The following is a 21,148-nucleotide window of genomic DNA, read 5'->3' as shown; positions in this document are numbered from 1 at the left end:
TTCATTAGAGATGATTAGTTAGTGGTAATAACAGAGCTGTTATTTTTCATGGTATTATTCAGAAAACACTGAAAATCTCAGGACTCAAGGAAAAGCCCTGGCTACCCCAGCGAACAAACACTGATTCTCAAGAAGCTTTTACTTGATAACTTAGTTGTCCTACAGAACTAAAGCAGGAGAGCTTGCCAGAAAGCTCTTGTGGTCTTATTTGCAACCTACCCAGTGTCTTTCTGAAAGAATCTCCAAAGAATCCTATCCACATTTTCTTTCTTACCTTCCAAATGTCACTCAAGTGCTTCTCACTGGCAAACTTTAACTCAGAACCATGCCAAAAAGGCACTGTGTGAAAACTTGTTCCTGGTTTCCCTCTGCAATGCAGAGTCCTTTAGACACCTTGAAAGTGATGGCAGTTATGCCATACTGACCAAATATCCAGCCTAATATTCTCGTTGGATAAAAAGAATATAATAAATGTTTAAAAATAAGATGATAAGCACAATGTACAGGATAGTGATTACTTTTGAGAAGGAAGATATTCAAAGTAAAACCTGTTCAAGGCTAAGTGGAGAAACTGTCAGTCTTAGAATCAGATACCATTGCAGTTGCTAATGACTAGTTGTTAACGAGCCACATTTCAAGCACATGTGTAAACACTGTAAATTGATGGTTTCACGTATCATCTAAGCTTTGTTTTATGTTTTGAGTTTAGCCAAGTAAACAAAATTTTCTACTCTTCCAGATTCCCTGATAAAGAAGCAATACAATTGTCTCTAGTCTGAAGGACTTCACATCTGTGACTCTATCCACTGTCACTGAGATTCCTGATGACTTAATTCTGCATAAGATGAGGAGGATAATAAACGTATAACTAAATACGCCAGTGTGTGCATCATTTGAGAGTGACGTTAGGATTTTGTAGGCAGATCACATCTAACTGTCCATGGGTCACAAAGCATCGGACATGACTGACTAAGCACAGCACAGCAACAGCACATATAACCTTAGATTGTATTTGAACAGGAAAGCTGGATAATTTCTTACTTAAAATTGATCAAAGGACCAAACAGATTTATTTTTTTTCAAGTTTCTAGTGTATATACATTTCCTTATCTCATTTCATGAGATAAGACAAAAAAAGAGAGAAAATTTAAGGAGCAATGGGGCTGTATGAGGCTGTGTGAAATCCTATTAAGGACTCTTTTTCAATTATAAGAAAGTACTTTTACATTTTTCTACCACAGTTCAATTTAATCCAAACTTCTTTCTCCCATCCTGTATCTAGTCTCCATATTTACTGATTGTTTTCTCACAGGGTTTTTATTTTGGCCTCTGACATTGATCACTTTTTCCCCAAAAAGATAATATCCTATTTTCTATAACTTTTATAACATTTAGAACAATTTTAAACTTTAAAAATATTGATGTGCTTTAACAAGTTTAAAACTGCACAGGTTAAATATTCATGATATAAGTATGTACGTTCCTCTCTAAGTATGCCTGGAGAATTCCTTGGACAGAGGAGCCTGCTGAGCTACAGTCTATATGGTCAGAGTCAGGTACGACTGAAATGACTTAGCATTCATGCATACTTCTGTAAGAGAGCTAAGTGTAAAATTCTTAAGTAACTTCTTTCAGTCCTTTTGTAACTTTCTTCATATTCCTAAGAATTTGCTCATTTTTTTCTAAGAATGTAAAGAAGTAAATTACAAACTATAGTGTTGAGAAGTGAAAACATAGCAATGCTATAATCGTTGCTTTGTATTGGTGTGACTGTTCAAATAGACTGTGATGCAAAAACTGTTCACAAGAAAGAAGTCAATCAGGTAAGATGGACTGAAAACCAGTCATCTTTAATAGAAGGCAAAAGAAGAGAAGCTTCTAACTGGCTATAGTTACAGATGTCAACAGAAAAACAAGTGACTAGAAAACAACCAGTGAGAGAGGGATTCCTACTGCTGTCCAATTGTAAACATATGTCCCTTTTTCCTTGATCAGACAAAAATAGTCACAGAAACTATGGGGCTGGACAGTTGCCATGCTCTGTCAAAAGAGTTTGTGGTTGTAGTTTGCAGCAAATGAAAAGCAGACAGAAAGAAAATCATCCAGCTACAGATTTTCCTCAATTTACAGTGAACATCTGGAGAAATTGAGAGAAGTAAAGCAGTTTATCTCACTCAAGCCTTTGATAACTTGCAAAGCTCTCCTAGTAATAACTAACCTGGAATTTAAGGTTTGTATAACATGTTTTCATGTTATATTACTTCCAAACAAAGTGCTTGAGCATAGACATTCAACTGGAATATTGTATGGAAAACTTAAAATTTCTTCTATTTATTTATTCAAAAGCAGGTTCTCTTCACTCCATTAAAAACAAAACAAAACAGCAATAAGTGAAATGATAAGAGAAAATCTCATAGTAAAAACTGACATTTGGTACTTAATAGAAAGATGTTAGATACAGTTGTCCTAAAAAGATTGACATGAGACCAAATATATTTTAAAAGGATAAGCTTAAACCCAAGAACCTTAAATTTAGACATGTTCAGCCTCATGAGAGTTCCCAGCTCTTTCATTGTCCCTGTATACATCCAATATTCCCCTGCAATTAGACAAAAGGACATAGGAATTAAATATTCACTTAATGATAGCTGTTTTACCCATAAGATAATTAAGCATCAATTATGCCTTTTAGTATTCAAAATGGTCTCTCCTCTTGTTATGAAGATATAGAGAACTCAAGAGTTGAGCTCAAAAAATGCATTTAATGTAGCTCATTGGAACTGTGATCCAAGAGGCAAAGAGGTCTTTGGAGACCATTTTGTACCCCACCACACTGTCCTCTGCAAAGCTATAATAAAGGAAACATCAAGACTCCCCCGAATTGATGGCTTCTGTGATTTCTTGGTCTTCAGCTTCCATAGTGCCCATGGTGCAGACCAGCTGAGAGAAGGCTGATTAACTTCAGTTCTGAAGTAGACACACAGCTGGCCAGAGCAATAGCAGTTGTTCTGAAATCAACTCTGACCTAGAGAAGATTTCAGTGCAAATCAGATAATATAGCTAATTTTTCAGAGAGGGGTGCTGCAGAGTTGAGAAAGCTTAAAGGTCATCTGAGCTAACTGAACTTCCAAGTTACTTTTTCTACTGAACTCTTGTTTTTGAAATTATAGTTCATGTTTCATAATTCTCATAGTGTATGCATACGTGCTTGCATGCTAAGTCTCTTCAGTCATGTCTAACTCTTTGTGATCCCATGGACTGTAATCCAGTAGGCTCCTCTGTCCATGGGATTCTCCAGGCAAGAATTCTGGAGTGGGTTGCCATACTCTCCTCCAGGGGATCTTCCCAACTCAGGGAAATTGAACCCACATCTCTTTTGTCTCTTGCATTGGCAGGAGGTTCTTTACCACTAGTGCCATGTGGGAAGCCCTCATAGTATATAGAGAAGTTGAATAACATTTATTCATTCATTTTTCTAAAAATATTTATTGTGTGCCTTTTATATAGGAAGCACTGTTTTAGGTATAGTGGTACAGCAGTAACACAAACAATAAGCTCTGTTCTTATGTAGTTTCCATGCTAGTGGAAGGAGAGAAACAATAAACAATTCACATTTCACATAGAAGTGAATTGTATTGATATAATTATGGAATAGAGAGTACTCAGGGGTTGGAGGATAACATAGTTAAGATACGGTTGTCAGGCAAGTCTTCTGAGAGAAGATAATATTTGAATTAAGTTCTGATCAAGGGAAAGAGGCCAGTCATGCAAGGACATGAGACAAGAATATTTCACACAGAGAGAATGGTAGGTGCAAATGCCCGGATGCAGTTGCAGGAATAAGGTAAAAGTTCTGCAAGAAGAGAGGGAAAGCCATTGTTTCTTGAGCATAGTAAGATTGAAGGGTGTAATTTGAAATAAACTTAAAGATATGGGAAAATTAGGTAGGACCTTAAGACTATATTATAAGAAAATGGAAACCTTTGAAGGATTTCAAGCAGGGAAGCTATAGCATTTCCTAGAACCTACTATAAAGCACAAGAAGCTCAGCTCAATGCTCTGTGATTACCTAGATGGGTGGGACGGCAAGTCAGGGGGGAGGTACAAGAGGGAGCTACAATCCAGGAGCCTACTGGATTACAGTCCACGGGGTCAAAGAGTCAGACACGACTGAAGAGACTTAGCATATAGCTTAGCATATAACATATAGCTGATTCACTTCATTGTACAGCAGAAACCAACACAATATTGTAAAACAATTATACTACAATTAAAAAAATAAAAAGAAAAGGAAGTAGATGGGGCAAGCAAGAATAGAACCAGGGGGACAAGGTTGGAGTGTTGCAGTAGCTCAGGTGAGAGAAGATGTTAGCTTGTCAAAAGTGAGCATGGAGATAAGATAAGGGGGCAGATTAGTATTACATATATTTTGAAGGTATAATCCCAAGGCCATATTTGTTTATTGAGTGTGATGATGGGAGGCAAAAGACAACTTAAGATCATATCAAACTCAGGTTTCCAAGCCAAGTAGTTGAATGAATTACTCATGGAAAAGACCAAAGTACTAAGACTGAGGACACAAACGACTAAGACTAGGGATACTATTCTGTTTGGTATATGTTTGCTTTGATTTTTTTCCTCTGTGGAGTGAGTATCAAGTGGGTAAATATAAGAATCTTAGAGTTCAGGGCAAACCTCAAAGTCTGGAGTAACAACATTTCATAGGCACAGATCAGTTGAGATCAGCTCAGTTGTGTCCGACTCTTTGCGACCCCATGAATCGCAGCACGCCAGGCCTCCCAGTCCATCACCAACTCCCAGAGTTCACTGAGACTCACGTCCATTGGGTCAGTGATGCCATCCAGCCATCTCATCCTCTGTGCACACAGGTGTTATTTAAAATTGTTGAACAAAATGAGATTACCTAGATTAGAGACACAGAAAACAGAAAAAGGACTAGTGCTGAAGTTTAAAGATATGGACATTCAGAAGTTGAAAAGAATGTAGGCCAGCAAAAGAGAGAGAAGAGAACAAGTTTGCAAAATGAAAATCAGGACATTTTAATGTTAGCAAATGATGTACCTTTTCAAAATTGGCGCAGACTCTTATTTCTCAATATATCCATTGCTTCCAACTTTTTCCAAACCTCCTCTATCTTGACTGAATTGCTAGAATAGCTTCCTGCTTCCACCCTTTTTCCTCAAGAAGTCAGGTGATCCTGTTAATACATCAGACAGATGATGCTCAAAATTTTGCGTTGGACTCCCACCTCATCTGAGGTTAAAGTCAACCTCTTTCCATGCTCTCAAGGCCTTCAACAGTTTGTACCATTATCATTCTTATCCCCTCTCCTTCCCAGACCCATTCTCTTTGTGCCACACTAGCCTCATCACCATCCCTCAGGCACAGCTGGCCCACTCCCACTTCAGTTCTTTTCACTGGTCACCATTCTGCCCAGAAAACTCTTGCCCCATAAATCATCATGTTTTCTCACTTCCTTCAGGTTCTTTGGCTGTGTTCATTCTTGTAGAATGATCTTCCTGAACAACCTGTTTAAAATGACACCCACCCCAACTCTCCTTAATTTACTTCCCTGCTTCTTTTTTCCATAGCATGAAACAGCATCTGAGGCACTATAAGTTTTACTATTTTTTTTTCTTTTTTTCACTCCCTCCCATCTCTCTCCCCATCCCACCCCTCTCCATTGATACAGAGCCCCTGTTTGAGTTTCCTGAGTCACACAGCAAATTCCCATTGGCTATCTATTTCACATATGGTAATGTAAGTTTCTGTGTTACTCTTCCCATACATCTTACCCTCTCCTCCCCTCTCCTTATGTCCATGAGTCTATTCTCTATGTCTGTTTCTCCACTGTCACCTTGTAAATAAATTCTTCAGTACCATTTTTCTAGATTCCCTATATATGTATTAGAATGCAATATTTATCTTTCTCTTTCTGACTCACTTCACTCTGTATAATAGGTTCTAGGTTTATCCACTTCATTAGAATTGACTCAAATGCATTGCTTTTTATGGCTGAGTAATATTCCATTGTGTATATAGACCACAACTTCTTTATCCATTCATCTGCCGATGGACATTTAGGTTGCTTCCATGTTCTAGCTATTGTAAATAGTGCTGCAATGAACAATGGGATACATGTGTCTCTTTCAATTTTGGTTTCCTCAGGGTATATGCTTAGGAGTGGGATTTCAGGGTCATATGTTGGTTTTATTTCTAGTTTTTTAAGGAATTTCCATACTGTCTTCCATAGTGGCTGTATCAATTTACATTTCCACTAACAGTGCGATAGTGTTCCCTTTTCTCCACACCCTTTCCAGCATTTATTGTTTGTAGACTATTTGATGAGGGCCATTGTGACTGTGAGGTGATATCTCATTGTAGTTTTGATTTGCATTCCTCTAGTTTTATTCATTTTATTTATAATATTGTTGCCTGTGCTTCCTATGAGGACAGGACATTTTTTTTTTTTTGGACCTGGAACAATTCCTGGCATGTAGGCAGTGAATAATTTTTAATTAAGTAGAGCCCAGCAGAGGAAAGTATTATAGGAAGGAAGAATTCAACTCTATTGACTAATGCTGAAAGATCGGTTAAGATGCTATCATTTTATTTGGTAAAATAGTTGCCATTGATGACCTTGATGGAAGTCCTCTCATAGAGAGGTAGAGATAGAAATTTGCTGAAGCCTGTTGAAGTTTGCTGAAGAGAAACAGGAGTGGAAGAAGAGGATAATCTGAATTTACACAACTTTTAAAAGTAGTTTTGCTTTTGGTTTCAGCAGAGAATAAAGTAGTGGCAAAATAAATATTGAATAAAATTTATGTTTTCAAGTAGGAAGATCCAGGAAAGAAGAGCAGTTGATGATACAGAACAAAATAGCAGATGAAAAATCCTTGAGTAGGCAAACAGGATGATTTACTTTATTGTACAGTAGAAACTACACATTGTTAAGCAACTATATGCCAAAGGACAATTTGAGGAAAGCATGTGTATATCTTCCATTGTAATTAGAGAGAAAGAAAGTGTAAAAGTGTTAGTTGCTAAGTGGTGTTTGACTCTAGCAACCCCACAGACTATGGCCTGCCAGACTCCTCTGTTCATGGAGTTCTCCAAGCAACAATACTGGAGTGGGTTGCTAAGCCGCCCGACCCAGGGGATCTTCCCAACCCAGGGATCAAACCCGGGTCTCCAGGATTGCAGGCAGATTCTGTACTGTCTGAGCCACCAGATAAACCATCTCTGCAATTACTGTTAAGCTCTTTCATGTGAAAGTCACCATAAATGTGTGTCAGTTCAGTTCAGTCCCTCAGTAATGTCCGACTCTTTGTGACATCATGAACCGGAGCACGGCAGGCTTCCCTGTCCATCATCAACTCCCTGTTGCTGCTGCTAAGTTGTTTCAGTCGTGTTGACTCTGTGCAACCCCGTAGACAGTGGCCCACCAGGCTCCCCCTTCCCTGGGAATCTCCAAGCAAGAACACTGGAGTGGGTTGCCATTTCCTTCTCCAATGCATGAAAGTTCATCCAAATTCATGTCCATTGAGTCAGTGATGCTATCCAGCCATCTCATCCTCTGTCATCCCATTCTCCCCCTGCCCGCAATCCCTCCCAGCATCAGAGTCTTTTCCAATGAGTCAGCTCTTTGCATCAGGTGGCCAAAGTATTGGAGTCTCGGTTCAACATCAGTCCTTTCAATGAACACCCAGGACCGATCTCCTTTAGAATGGACTGGTTAGATCTCCTTGCAGTCCAAAGGACTCTCAAGAGTCTTCTCCAACACCACAGTTCAAAAACATCAATTCTTCGGAGCTCAGGTTTCTTCACAGTTCAACTCTCACATCCATACATGACTACTGGAAAAAAAAATAGCCTTGACTAGACGGGCCTTTGTTGGCAAAGTAATGTCTCTGCTTTTGAATATGCTATCTAGGTTGGTTATAACTTTCCTTCCAAGGAGTAAGCGTCTTTTAATTTCATGGCTGCAGTCACCATCTGCAGTGACTTTGGAGCCCCCCAAAATAGTCAGCCACTGTACCACATCTATTTGCTATAAAGTGATGGCACCAGATGCCATGATCTTAGTTTTCTGAATGTTGAGCTTTAAGCCAACTTTTTCACTCTCCTCTTTCACTTTCATCAAGAGGTCTGCCATAAGGGTAGTGTCATATGCATATCTGAGGTGATTGATATTTCTCCCGGCAGTCTTGATTCCAGCTTGTGCTTCTTCCAGCCCAGTGTTTCTCATGATGTACTCTGTATAGAAGTTAAATAAACAGGTTGTCAATATACAGCCTTGACGTATTCCTTTTCCTATTTGGAACCAGCCTGTTGTTCCATGTCCAATTCTAACTGTTGCTTCCTGACCTGCATACAGATTTCTCAGGAGGCAGGTCAGGTGGTCTGGTATTCCCATCTATTTCACAATAAATTCCCACAGTTTATTGTGATCCATAGTCAAAGGCTTTGGCATAGTCAATAAAGCAGAAATAGATGTTTTTCTGGAACTCTCTTGTTTTTTTTTTGGTGATCCAGCAGATGTTGACAATTTGATCTCTGGTTCCTCTGCCATTTCTAAAACCAGCTTGAACATCTGGAAATTCATGGTTCATGTATTGCTGAAACCTGGCTTGGAGAATTTTGAGCATTACTTTACTAGCATGTGAAATGAGTGCTATTGTGCGGTAGTTTGAGCATTCTTTGGCATTGCCTTTCTTTGGGATTGGACTGAAAACTGACCTTTTCCAGTCCTGTGGCCACTGCTGAGTTTTCCAAATTTGCTGACATATTGAGTGTAGCACTTTCACAGCATCATCTTTTATGATTTGAAATAGCTCAACTGGAATTCTGTCACCTCCACTAGCTTTGTTCGTAGTGATGCTTCCTAAGGCCCACTTGACTTCACATTCCAGGATACCTTACTCTAAGTGAGTGATCACACCATCATGATTATGTGGGTCGTGAAGATCTTTTTTGCATAGTTCTGTGTATTCTTGCCACCCTACTATTTCTGTCCTTTATTGTGCCCATCTTTGCATGAAACATTCCCTTGGTATCTCTAATTTTCTTGAAGAGATCTCTAGTCTTTCCCATTCTATTGTTTTCCTCTATTTCTTTGCATTGATCGCTGTGAAAGGCTTTCTTACCTCTCCTTGCTATTCTTTGGAACTCTGCATTGAAATGGTATATCTTTCCTTCTCTCCTTTGATTTTTGCTTCTCTTCTATTCACAGCTATTTTAAGACGCCCTCAGACAGCCATTTTTCTTTTTTGCATTTCTTTTTCTTGGGTATGGTCTTGATTCCTGTCTCCTGTACAATGTCACAAACCTCCATCCATAGTTCATCAGGCACTCTATCAGATCTAGTCCTTTGAATCTATTTCTCACTTCCACTGTATAATCATAGGGGATTTGATTTAGGTCATAACTGAATGGTCTAGTGGTTTTCTCTACTTTCTTCAATTTAAGTCTGAATTTGGCAATAAGGAGTTCATGTTCTGAGCCACAGTCAGCTCCCAGTCTTGTTTTTGCCAACTTTATAGATCTTCTCCATCTTTGACTGCAAAGAATATAATCAATCTGATTTTGGTGTTGGTCATCTGGTGATGTCCATGTGTAGAGTCTTCTCTTGTGTTGTTGGAAGAGGTTGTTTGCTGTAACTAGTGTGTTCTCTTAGCAAAACTCTATTAGCCTTTGCCCTGCTTCATTCCATACTCCAAGGCCAAATTTGCCTTTTACTCCAGGTATTTCTTGACTTCCTGCTTTTGCATTCCAGTTCCATACAGTAAATGTGTGTATATGTGTGTGTGTGTGTGTGTGTGTGTGTGTGTATATATATATATATATATATGTATATATATATATATATATATATATGTATATATATGTGTGTGGGCACATGTATTCATTATACTAAGTCTTTTGAAGGAGGGAGATAAACAGAAATAGAGACACAAAGAACAAAATTCTGGGCACCAAGAGGAGTAATGGGGAGATTGTTAGGATGAACTGGGAGATCAGGATTGACATATATACACATCTGGTACTATATAAAAAATAGATAAGTAATGAGAAAGTAGTGTATAGCACAAGGAACTCTACTCAGTGCTCTGTGGTGACCTAAATGGGAAGGAAATCTAAAGAAGAGTGGATGCTGCTAAGTCACTTCAGTCGTGTCCGACTCTGTGTGATCCCATAGACGGCAGCCCACCAGGCTCCTCCGTCCCTGGGATTCTCCAGGCAAGAACACTGGAGTGGGTTGCCATTTCATTCTCCAATAAGAAGAGTGGATATATGTGTACAAAAAGCTGATTCACTTTGTTGTACAGCAGAAACTACACATTGTGAAGCAACTACATGCCAATAAAAATTAGCTTAAAAAAGAGGACATCAAAATGGAAGTGTTGATTGTGAAAAACAAATGTAAAATTACATAAAATGAAAAACAAAAGAAATTGTGTAGATAAGTTTTGGAGTCAGACATTTCAAATCTTGTCACCACCACCCACTGTAGGTATATTACCTTAGACAAGTTTTTTACTTCTCTAATCCTCCATTTCCTCCTTTTAAAACGAAGGGGATAGTATTTGCCCCACAGAATTATAGTCAAATGAATATGTGTATAAATATAATATAAAGCTAACAGTGGCTTCCCAGGTGGTTTGGTGGTAAAGAATCTGCATGCTAAGCAGGAGACGTGGGTTTGATCCCTAGGTCAGGAAGATCTCCTGAAGAAGGAAAGGGCAACCGTTTCCGGTATTCTTGCCTGGGAAATCCCATGGACAGGAGCCTAGTGGGCTACAGTTCACGGGGTCACAAAAGAGTAGGACATGACTTAGCAACTAAACAACAACTACAACAATAATCAAACCTAAGACAATGCTTTATGAATAATAGATTCTCAGCAAATGGTGCTTGTCATTATTGTTTTGTTTTCATTATTTTAAATGCTGCCTAAATTTATACTTCTGTATAAAGAAGATAATGCCTATCTTATGAGTTTTTAATGAACATTAAAATATTGCTTTATAAATTGTAATGTTAAGCCAATCCCAGTTGAGTGAGTGAGTGAAATTCACTCATTTGTGTCCAACTCTTTGCAACTTCATGGACTATAAAGTCCATGGAATTCTTTAGGCCAGAATACTTGAGTGGGTAGCCATTCCCTTCTCCAAGGTATCTTCCCAATCCAGGGATTAAACCAAGGTCTCCTGCATTGCTGGTGCATTCTTTACCAGCTGAGCCACAAAGGAAGCCCAAGAATACTGGAGTGGGTAGCCTATCCCTTCTCCAGTGGATCTTCCCGACCTAGGAATTGAACCGGGGTGTCTTACAATGCAGGCAGATTCTTTACCAACTGAGCTATTAGGGAAGCCCAATCCAAGCTAGAGTTATCAAAGCAAAAACAAAATAACTGTGCCATCTCCAAGAAGGACCTTGAATCTCACTCTCTAGACTTTTAGACATAATTATGTCATCCCAGATTAGAGAGTTACAGAAGTGTGTTAAATGCAAAATGCAGCTGGATCAATGGGGAGACTGAAACATTTGAAAGACAAGTTTCATTAAGTCCATCAGACCTAACTTTTCAACACTTCCCTCACATAATCATAGTGTATCTTTCCACTCTAAATAATTGGGAAATTATTTAATTCTCAATGTTTTCACAGCAATATTTTTATTTGTGTCTTCAGAGACAGTTTTACTCTGAATATAACATCAAAGAGAAATGTAACAACTATCGGCAATTAATTAAAGCAAAATGTGGAAATTGCTTTAATGTTTATAATTTGAAATATCTCATTCTGTGTACTCCTACACCTGTAATATTAATACTTACAGAATCCTTTGATCACATTGTGAAGTGCTTGGAATACATGATTGTGTTTCTATTCTTTCATTTACCCATTTTTTCTCAAATAGGTATCTTCTATATTAGTTAATCAATTCCATTTATCAAAGGTTAGTTCTCAATAACCTGGATTGGATTCCTTGAAGAGAAAAATATTAATATAGTCCTCATTGTTATGGAATTAAAAAATATATTGAGGAATCATCGTATCTTATATATAAAATTTTCTACAAAAATATTAGTGGTGATGTAAGTTGCAAACAATTAGGATACATGCTAAAAGAAAATGCACTCACGTAGTGATGAGGGCGACGTGAGGATAATCCTTGTTCCGACGCAACATCTGTGTGCTGTCAATACCCTAAACCCATATCTACAACATGTAGAGTGACCAATTCACTCCAGTTTTCCCAGGACTTTTCTGATTTTAGCACTGAAAGTCCAGCAAAAAAATCCTAAAATTTAAGCAAATAAGAAGAAACTGGTCAAAGTTACAGCCTGCTCTCTCTCTTGAGATTTGACTGGACATCCCCATGTCACAACCCACAAATGTCTTGTTCCCAGGAGGACCCAAATCTATTTTGTAAGATACTATACTGGTGGGTACACATCATGATAAATTTGTCCAAACCCATAAAAATGTACAACACCAAACTGAACCCTAATACAAACTACAAACTTTATATGGTTTATCCACTTTAATGATGTGCCACTCAGATGAGGAGGGGGGCCTATGCATGTGTAGGACTAGGGGATAAATGGGAAATTTCTGGACCTTCCATTGAACTATACAGTGAACCTAAAACTGCTCTTAAATAAAGTCCATTAAAACAATTTCCCTCTTTCTACCAAGGAAATAAGCTTGTTTTCTCTATATAAACATAATATATAAGTAAAATAAGATTCAAACAATATAAAAAGTTTCAAAAATAAAATTAACTGAAAGTCTTTAGTAATTTTTATACACACTACCTAAACCACTTTTTATACACACTCACACTACCTAAACCTGTTGAAGGGAACAACAGAGGATGAGATGGTTGGATGGCATCACCGACCCAATGGCATGAGTTTGAGCAAATTCCGGGAGTTGGTGAAGGACAGGGAAGCCTGGTGTGCTGAAGTCCATGGGGTCACAAAAAGCTGGACTGACCTAAACCTAATCTCGGTTATGTGATTTAATTCTTATTACTGAACTTTGCATTTTCTACTTCTGCAATCCCTATATAAGACATAAAAACCCAACCACACCAGAATCCCCATACCAGAAGAGTAGCTTTCAGAGAAGTCTGTGCATATTCCTTTAATAAATCTAGAAAAGACTGCCGAGTTTCCTCCAATATCTTTTATTTCCTTATTCCTCACTAAAAGGATCCTGGAATACAGGACTGCCAGAATAAAGACTATACTTCCCAGCCTCCTTGCAGCTGCATTTGCCTGTTCAAGTACATTTGGGCCAAAGAGGTAAGAGAATATGTAATGTTCAACTACTGAGAAGTGTTCCTGGAGGTAAGGGTCTTATTTTCTCTTTTTCTTTTCTCCCTGCTATGTTGGACTGTTGAGAGACTGCAGCAGATGGCTTTGACTGGAGGATGGTGAAACAGCTCAATAAAGGCTTATGCTTTAGAGGTATCTGAGCAACAGGGCTGGTTAAGGGGTCCTTTCTTTGTACCTTACACAATAACAGCAATTTGGCATCCATACATGGACAAAAGTGCTTTTGAGGGAGCAGCGTATTACAGCAATATACCAAGGGATCCAGATATCTTGCCGATATGTGCACTGGATAATATATAGACCCCAGTTCTGGCTATAGACATTGCAGTGACCCAGAAACCTGCTCCAGCTCTAGTACTTGGGTGTAGTCTGGAACACCCTGGAAAACACTCTCGGAGAAGTTCACCCAGAGAAAAAAAGCCTTTGTGAAAGTTCAGATTTAGAGCAAAGAAGTTCCAGCACTTCACTGGAGTATAACTGCCCGTGGGTTAGAGCAGTTAGTTCACTAAGAACTGAAACTAAGGATAATCAAGGCTCCTTAGTTATGTATGTGTATATATATATATGCATATGTATGTATATATATATGTACACATATATACATATATGTGGGCTGGGATGCACTGAAGAGGGTTAGAAGAACAATTTAACTTTACTTGCACTACCCTTCCTTCAAGACAGCACAGCTAAGTGAAAAATCTTCTTGGACCATGATTTCTTCTGTGGGGGAAAGTGAGAGTGTATAAATAAGTGCCCAGCTTTCCAGCTGTGCAGGGTACTGCCAAAGCGTCCCATTTCTTTCACACTCTATCCTCAGTACTGAAAAGGAAGCTTCATGACTGAGGGTGGGCAGGAAGAAGCTGGAGAAGAGAGAGTAGGGAGAGGGGTATAGAGCTTCCCCCAAAGCATTTGAAAGATGCAGATCCTACTAACTGTGTCTCATCAAGAAGCCTGACCATGAGCCATTGAGATGGCAAAGGCTTGCTTTTCCTAACTGCCCTTGGGTTAGAGCAGTTAATTCACTAAGAACTGAAACTAAGGAACCTTGATTATGGCTTTGAAATTCACACCAAATAGGTGTATTAAATGGGTTCATTTTTAGTGAGCTGTGATGTCAGGATGTGATTATTACTCGAGAAGAACCAAATCCATGTGAATCAAGATAAAAACCAGATGGAAAATTTTACTGATACTGTGGGTTAAAATATTAAAATACTCCTCACATAAAAGTTTTACAAAAGAAAAATACAACTGGAGTCTAACACATATCCTTATGAATTTTATAAAGAATATCTGTCTTCTAACAGCTTGAAACTATGCCAGTGGGCAAAAATCTTAAACATGAGATAAATTGCATTTACTTTTGTAAGCCTCATGGCAGGGTTTTGAAAATTGACAACAATCCATTTGCATTACGAATTAGCATGGGCCTATATTACACACTGGTGGTATGTTAAGCAATTTTTGTGGTCAACCAAAAATTGTGAAAATTGATTCCATCTCAGCCAAAAGATGCAGTTGCTCCAGTCATCTCTATGTCTTCAACTGACCTTTTGAGTTGAAAGTTTCTTAAAAGTAATCCTGAAAAACTTCATAGTCCCTCTGTTAATTTTTGCTATACAATAATCTTCCCCCAAATTTGGTAGCTTAAAACATCATTTGTTTTACTTCATAATTCTGTGTGTTACTAATTGAGACTGGGCTCATTTGGACAGCTCTATTGCTGGTCTTGGCAGCTCTCAAGCAACTGAGTTTAAGGGAGATGTCAGCTGTTTGTTAGATCTGGTTGGGGGTGTTGCTTGGCTGGGATAAACAGCTGTTCTGGGTGGTTTCTGATCATCTAGAAGGCAAACCTGGGATTCTCCACAGGAGTCTCGGGATTCTAAAAATCAGTGAGACAGCACAAATGCCCCAGTGCATCATAACATTTTAGGTCTATAATTGTGACTCATTTGCTACATCCCATTAACAAACTCCTTTTCATAGATCACAGCCTTGTCAAGAAACTAAGATCATGGCATCTGGTCCCATCACTTCATGGTAAATAGAAAGGGACAAAGTGGCAACAGTGACAGATTTTATTTTCTTGGGCTCCAAAATCGCTGCAGATGGTGACTGTAGCCATGAAATTAAAAGACACTTGCTCCTTGGAAGGAAAGCTACATCAAACCTAGACAGTGTATTAAAAAGTAGAAGCATCACTTTGCTGACAAAAGTCTCTATAGTCGAAGCTATGGTTTTTCCCAGTAGTCATGTACAAATGTGAGACCTGGACCATAAAGAAGGCTTAGTGCCAAAGAATTGATGCTTTCAAATGGTGGTGCTGGAGAAGACTCTTGAGCATCCCTTGAACTGCAAGAACAAACCAGCCAATCCTAGAGGAAATCAACCCTGAATATTCATTGGAGGACTGATGCTGAAGCTGAAGGTCCAATACTTTGGTCATCTGATGTGAAGACTTGACTCATTGGAAAAGATAGTGATGAAGACTGAAGGCAAAAGGAGAGGAGGGAGGCAGCATCACTGACTCAACGGACTTGAGTCTGACGAAACTTCAGGGGATAGTGGAGGACACCTGGTATGTTGCAGTCCATGGGGTGGCAAAGAGTCAGACACAATTTAGCAACTGAACAACAACAACATTGACAGAGTGAGTCACAGAGTCAAATCAGATTTAAGAATGCAGAGATAAATGTCATCTACTAAGGAAAGGTGTCTATTTCTGCAGCTGTTTCTGATTGTTGTTTATGTGTTTAGAGTTCTGTTATGGTGTTGTTTCGATCCTTAGTTTGTTTTCTTACTCTCTTTCTCTTTCCTTCTCATTGTTATTTTTATCATCTCAGCTCCGAAGTCTTGTTTTCTTAAATTGACCAGCTGTCTTAAGTGTCTTCTAGAGCTGTCACAGTCCAGTTTGTTTGTTTCTTAGATTTGTTTTCTCTGGCCTGCTGTTTTCCCTCTTTCTGATTTTTCTGTATTGTGCTTACCTTCTTTTCATCTTGGATCTTTCCTATAGCTCAAACAGTAAAGAATCTGCTTGCAGTGCAGGAGACCTGAGTTCGATCCCTGGGTCTGAAAGATCTTCTGGAGAAGGGAATGGCAATCTACTCCAGTATTCTTGGCTGGAGAATCCCATGGACAGAGAAGCCTGGTGGGCCACAGTCCACAGGGTCACAAAGAGTTGGACACAACTGAACGGCTACTACTACTACTAACTACTCCTAAGGAAAGGAGTTGAAAAATAGCACCAGTATGGCTTTGTTTGTTCATTTTTTTTTCTTTTTTTCAGGGCAAGGATGTTAACAAAATAGAAGGTACAAGTTTTCATTTAAACAAAATTGGATAAAAATCTGATATATGTAAAACATTTCTGTACAAAACATAAAATTGAATAAAACATCTGTCTAATGGAAGTCTGCAGACTAAAAGAGATGAGCATCTAAATGTCTAAACATACTATAAGACCGCAAAGAAAATTAGTGCTGGACTTGAGCACAAGCTCTGTTTTGTTGGTACCCAAAGTTTCATTTATTTTGATGGTGGTAAACAGAGAAATTTTCATGGATGGAATAACAAATGTGCTGGACTAAGTAGATGACTTTAGGTATAGAAAGAAAAGCATTTTAGACTGAAAGAATTTATCCCATAAAATCATAGAGATGTGAATATGAATGTGGTGATTAGTGAAATCATTCCTTTCATAACTTCCCATCCAGGTTAATAGCTTTCCTATCAATATCAGTTAAAAATGAATTTGACTGCAAATAAGGCCATCTGTGGGCTTCCCGGGTAGCTCAGCTGGCAGGAGCTCTCAGTTCAATTCCTGGGTCAGGCAGTTACCCTGGAGAAGGGATAGGCTATCAACTCCAGTGTTCTTGGGCTTCCCTGGTGGCTCAGATGGTAATGAATCTGCCTGCAATGCGGGAAACCTGGGTTCGATCCCTGGATTGGGATGATCCCCTGGAGGAGGGCATGGCAACCCACTTGAGTATTCTTGTCTGGACAATCCTCATAGACAGAGGAGCCTGGTGGGCTACAGTCCATGCGGTCCCAAAGAGTCAGACACTACTGAGCGACTAAGCACAGCACAGCAAAGCACAAAACAAGATGTACTTACCAGGGCTTAAAGAAATAAAGACTTCTTTTACCCCAAAGTGTCTGGTGATTGGTGATAGGTTGCTTTTAGATTTTTTTTTACATCATGCTTTACCACGTTTAGCTTATTGACTTTATTTTTTCACGCTTTTTGTCTCATGGTTGAAGTGACTGATCCATCATGTCCAACTCTTTGCGACCCCATGGATGTATAGAGACTGTGGAATTCTCTAGGCCAGAATACTGGAGTGGGTAGCCTTTCCCTTCTCCAGGGGATTTTCCCAACCCAAGGATTGAACCCAGGTCTGCATTGCAGGAGGATTCTTTACCAGCTGAGTCACAAGGGAAGCCCCTTATAGTTGAAAGTGGCTATTATACCTTCAAACACTATATTTATGACAGAAAGGAAATAAATAAAGCTCTGCTGATGTAAGTGGAAAAAAAAAAAAAGTTCTCCTCAACCTTCTTAGGGTCTTTGGGTGGGTCTGAAAATCAAACTGACAAAGACAGATTATCAAGAGAAAAGCATACAAGTTTATTTAATATACATTTTATGTGAACCAGGAGGCTTTATAAGGAAAGGAAGACTGGAGGAAACAACTAAACCTGAGTTTTTTATTCTAGCTTTGGTTAAGATTGGACAGCCATGGAGAAACATGGTTGACAACATGTAGGAGGTAAATGCAATAAACAGGGAAGCTCAGCCAGATCTATTTGTTTGGATTCTTTTAGCATAATTTTGTCTTCAAAGATAAAGATGTTGCTTTCCTGCAGGTATAGGGAGGGCATCTCTCTCCTGAGGATTTATGATCTGTTTCACAGGAGAGAGGTGGGGAGAAGGTCAGAGTGACCTTCTTGCTTCTGCTATTTTCTTAAACTCCTTCAGCTTAAAATATTTAGTGTGTGAAGGGACCATTTTTTGGCATATTGTGTTCTGACCACCATCATCAGTCATATCTGTACTGTTATATCAGAAATGCAAAAGTTTGCCCCAGACTTTTCCAATAGTTTTCACTCATATCATTGGCTAAAGCTGGGTCACACACACTCCCCTGCTGTACAAAAATCTGGGAAATTAAGAGGACCAAATTTTTATATTTGGCTTGAAAGAATGAATATTCCTCTCCTAAACTTGGCAAATGGCTGTCCGTAACCGTGACCAAAAAGATTCTGTTAGTGAAGAAGGGGAAGTAATATCTGTTATATTATACCATAATATGCTTAGCTCTGACTCTGCCTATATTTGTGTTATTTTTCTAGAATGCAATGCCTTGGCTTATCTTCATTACTCCATAAAGGCAGGCCAAAGTACCAACTCCTTTGGGAGGCCTTCCTAGGTACCCTGTTCCTGGTCCTCTTTCTGACCCATATCACATAACATTGCCATTAATTACATTCTATCTTCAATTGTTTGCTAATTATTGTATGTATAAAAGTTCTCTCCTCAATGAAAATGTAAATATTGTTAAGGGAGCTAAAGACTGTAGATTATACTTTTATATTCTGTTTAGGAAGTCAAGAAACACCTGGAGTAACAGGCAAATTTGGCCTTGGAGTACAGAATGAAGCAGGGCAAAAGCTAATAGAGTTCTGCCAAGAAAACACACTGGTTATAGCAAACACCCTCTTCCAACAACACAAGAGAAGACTCTACACATGGACATCACCAGATGGTCGACAGTGAAAAAAGATTGATTATATTCTTGGCAGCCAAAGATGGAGAAGCTCTATAGAGTCAGCAAAAAACAAGACCAGGAGCTGACTGTGGCTCAGATCATGAATTCCTTATTGCCAAATTCAGACTGAAATTGAAGAAAGTAGAGAAAAACCACTAGACCATTCAGGTATGACCTAAATCAAATCCCTTATGGTTATACAGTGGAAGTGAGAAATACATTTAAGGGACTAGATCTGATAGAGTGCCTGATGAACTACGGATGGAGATTCGTGACATTGTACAGGAGACAGGAATCAAGACCATCCCCATGGAAAAGAAATGCAAAAAAGCAAAATGGCTGTCTGAGGAAGCCTTACAAATAGCTGTGCAAAGGGAAGTGAAAAACAAAGGAGAAAAGGAAAGATATTCCCATTTGAATGCAGAGTTCCAAAGAATAGCAAGGACAAGAAAGCCTTCCACTGTGATCAATGCAAAGAAATAGAGGAAAACAACAGAATGGGAAAGACTAGAGATCTCTTCAAGAAAACTAGAGATACCAAGGGAACATTTCATGCAAAAATGGGCTCGATAAAGGACAGAAATGGTATGGACCTAACAGAAGCAGAAGATATTAAGAAGAGGTAGAAAGAATATACAGAAGAACTGTACAAAAAATCTTCAGGACCAAGATAATCACGATAGTGTGATCACTCACCTAGAACCAGACATCCTGGCATGTGAAGTCAAGTGGGCCTTAGGAAGCATCACTACAAACAAAGCTAGTGGAGGTGATGGAATTCCAGTTGAGCTCTTTCAAATCCTGAAAGATGATGCTGTGAAAGTGCTGCACTCAATATGCCAGCACATTTGGAAAACTCAGCAGTGGCCACAGGACTGGAAAAGTCAGTTTTCATTCCAATCCCAAAGAAAGGCAATGCCAAAGAATGCTCAGACTACCACACAGTTGCACTCATCTCACATGCTAGAAAAGTAATGTTTAAAATTCTGCAAGCCAAGGTTCAGCAATACGTGAAATATGAACTTCCAGATGTTCAAGCTGGTTTTGAAAAGGCAGAAGAACCAGAGATCAAATTGCCAACATCCTCTGAATCATGGAAAAAGCAAGAGAGTTCCAGAAAAACATGTATTTCTGCTTTATTGACTATGCCAAAGCCTTTGACTGTGTGGATCACAATAAACTGTGGTCTGGAAATACCAGACCACTGACCTGCCTCTTGAGAAATCTGTATGCAGGTCAGGAAGCAACAGTTAGAACTGAACATGGAACAACAGACTAGTTCCAAATAGGAAAAGGACTACGTCAAGGCTGTATATTGTCACCCTGCTTATTTAACTTATATACAGAGAACATCATGACAAACGCTGGGCTGGAGGAAGCAGAAGCTGGAATCAAGAATGCCAGGAGAAATAACAATAACCTCAGATATGCAGATGACACCACCTTATGGCATCAGAGGGCAGACACACTGAAACCATACTCATAGAAAACTAGTCAATCTAATCACACTAGGACTACAGGCTTGTCTAACTCAATGAACCTAAGCCATGCCCGTGGGGCAACCCAAGACGGGCGGGTCATGGTGGAGAGACTGACAGAATGCGGTCCACTGGAGAAGGGAATGGCAAACCACTTCAGTATTCTTGCCTTGAGAACCCCATGAACAGTATGAAAAGGCAAAATGATAGGACCTGAAAGAGGAACTCTTCAGGTCAGTAGGTACCCAATATACTACTGGAGATCAGTGGAGAAAAAACTCCAGAAAGAATGAAGGGATGGAGCCAAAGCAAAAAGAATACCCAGCTGTGGATGTGACAGGTGATAGAAGCAAGGTCCGATGCAGTAAAGAGCAATATTGCATAGGAACCTGGAATGTCAGGTCCATGAATCAAGGCAAATTGGAAGTGGTCAAACAAGAGATGGCAAGAGTGAAGGTCGACATTCTAGGAATCAGCGAACTGAAATGGACTGGAATGGGTAAATTTAACTCAGATGACCATTATATCTACTA

At 39.1% G+C, this 21,148-nt stretch overlaps 1 long non-coding RNA gene across 3 annotated transcripts in view; it reads left to right on the top strand.

Annotated features, from left to right (window-relative positions):
- The window catches only part of LOC102415010, a 177,185-nt gene that overhangs the window by 137,037 nt on the left and 19,000 nt on the right, over positions 1-21,148 (top strand). The window contains exon 1 of one of the 3 annotated variants that reach the window (XR_003110657.3): positions 12,942-13,336. The exons of 1 other annotated variant lie outside the window; for it this stretch is intronic. This is a non-coding gene — a long non-coding RNA (uncharacterized LOC102415010). Of the gene's footprint in view, positions 1-12,941; positions 13,337-21,148 lie in introns of those variants that run through there. One more of the 3 variants, XR_003110658.3, reaches the window with a different exon arrangement.

This window comes from Bubalus bubalis, chromosome 1 (genome assembly GCF_019923935.1).
Source record: "Bubalus bubalis isolate 160015118507 breed Murrah chromosome 1, NDDB_SH_1, whole genome shotgun sequence".
Taxonomy (NCBI): domain Eukaryota; kingdom Metazoa; phylum Chordata; class Mammalia; order Artiodactyla; family Bovidae; genus Bubalus; species Bubalus bubalis.
Note: the sequence above shows the minus strand (reverse complement) of the source record. Positions and strands in the feature narration are given on the sequence as shown.